The sequence below is a fragment of the Oncorhynchus kisutch genome, linkage group LG6 (assembly GCF_002021735.2).
Source record: "Oncorhynchus kisutch isolate 150728-3 linkage group LG6, Okis_V2, whole genome shotgun sequence".
Taxonomy (NCBI): domain Eukaryota; kingdom Metazoa; phylum Chordata; class Actinopteri; order Salmoniformes; family Salmonidae; genus Oncorhynchus; species Oncorhynchus kisutch.
Genome location: NC_034179.2, coordinates 34,215,653 through 34,218,145, shown reverse-complemented (window position 1 = coordinate 34,218,145; position 2,493 = coordinate 34,215,653).

Genomic DNA, 2,493 nt, shown 5'->3' with positions numbered 1-2,493 from the left:
GTAAAATTGGTCAAAGACGAAAGAGAACACCAGAGAACCAACTCAGCGAAGCAGTCAGTGAATGGGAAATACACAAATATATCGTTTTTATATTTACTTCTAATGTGATGTAGGCTAAGCAACACACATTTATCCCATAAATCAATCCCCTTCAATTAATTTTTGTTTCGTGAAGCTCTACGCCAGAAGAACAGGTAGGCTATAGTCACAGGCTCAGTGGCAGATATGTTTTCTTCCCCTTTGGTTAAGTTTAGGGCTGAGGTGAAGTAATCTGATCCTAGATAAGCAACCAACTTGAGCGTCCCCAGCTGCAGTAGGCTAGTCGACAACAGACATCACATTAGCTTAGTGTATTTCTGAGTGACATGTTGTATTGCGGGCATATTTCCCCCGTGGCAATGTCTGTCAACTGGTGATGTTACAATGAATATGATAAGTGCTTAGTTGAGTCATATTCAGAGCCCCCTATGTAGTTATTGTTCTGTTGATGCTTGTTTAATTGGTTGGTGGTTGGCTTTCTAATGGAAGTTTTACAGTATTATAATCTGTCCTATGATCTTGACTAAAGCTCTCAAATGTACAGGAAGGAAAGAATTTTAAAAAATACATTGAGGTGCTGTGTGACTTGAATTATACATATTTAGCGGTGTTTTGAAGTGCTATGATAGCATGTTAGGATTTGCAATAGCTGTGCAGGGTTCAACATTTCACCCTGGGCTGGGATGCTATGAACATTGATGTCCTTCCATGTTAAGTTAACATGCAAGAAACAAAGAGCATTGATGTCTCTGTATGCAGTGTATTGTTATTTCCTGATCATGCATGTATGTTTTCTCTATGCTTCTGCAGTGGGCAGTAGATCAAACCCCTTCAACAGTGTTCATTTAAAAGAGGAAACAAGCCCATCTCATCTGAACCTGAACAGGCTGTTAATATTCCTCTATTACCTGGGTCTATAGCCTCGGTCCCCAGGTGCTGCTGGGCCCCATGCCAGCCATCTGTTCCAGCAGGCACGGGGCCCGGCTGTGCGGGGCTCATCTGCAGCTAAGGCCAGTGGCAGGTGATCTCCCATTGTGTAATGGATGAGGCCTTCCCGCTGGAAGAAAGGGCAGCTGCCAGAGTGATACTCAGATTTATTTAGAGATGTTCATTCCCACACATTCTCCAGAGACTTGAATGATTTAACACACACCAAACAATGTGAGCTCATGTAGAAAACCAAAAGATTTAAAGGATTTTATCACATCATTAATGTATGATCATACATATGATCTGCATATTCTATTCTGTACCTAGGCTAGCCATACACATACTGTATAGATACTGTATGACACCTCTATAAGTGGAAAAAATTGTCCTGACATGTTGTCCATCTATAAAGTCCTAAAGTATACCTCTTTCTCAATAAGCATCCTCCACAGAAGAATCTCTACAAATACTGTCTGTGATTGATGATATCTTCCTCTGTAATCCCTCTCTGACTTATTTCTCTGAGAGGTTGTATTCTTTATTCTAGGTCTCCGGGGATGCCTCTACAGTGAAGCACAGGCTAATATGAGCTGCAGCGCAAGCCTAGCTAGCTGTACCCAGTCATCATCCTGAAAGGAGGTTAATGTGGTGTGGCTGTGAGCTACTTCCAGTTCCCCTGCCTCTCATCCGCCTGCCTGCCTACTCACTGCCATGTAATTGTGTTATTACGTCGTAGGATTGTCAGAGGACTCCTGGGCCCCAGTGAAGATGTCTGAGCACGGAGCAGCAGTGCCTGTGGAAGTTAACTTGACATATAAATTGCTATCTGACTACCGGGAGATAGATAAATGCATCTCGCCAGAGAACAGATGCAGGGAGCAGTGACCTGACATCGCTTTTGACAGACTCTATGTCGTCTCTTTCGCTTCTCCCCTCATTTTTTTTCTCTCACTCACTTGCTGTCTCTCTGTTCACTTTGTCAGCTGCTGTTTCTTCCTTTGATATCTTTACTACAAGAGTTTCCACTGACGGAAGAGTCTGAACCATGTTTGCCATGGGCTTACTGGGCTTTGTAGGAGTAGAGACAGGTTGGGGACAGTTGGTTATGCATTGTGGTGAATTGACTCATGTTGTTGAAGTAACAAGTCAGGTCACAAACGTCATCATGAATATTTAGGTCAAATGCATATTGAATTAGCCTGGTCTCTTTGTGCTGTTTTGCCAACACATATGATGGGACTAAGCTAATGATGTATAACTTTCCCAGATGCTTAGCAATGACCTCGCAGTAAGAAAAGGAACCATCAGCTTACAGTTACATTGCATTCAGAAAGTATTCAGACCCCTTGACTTTTTCCACATTTTGTTACATTACAGCCTTAATTCTAAAATGTATTAAATATTTTTTCCCCTCACCAATCTACACACAATACCCCATAATGTCAAAGCAAAAACAGGTTTTTAGACATTTATGCAAATGTATATAAAAAAACGGAAATATCACATTTACATAAGTATTCAGAC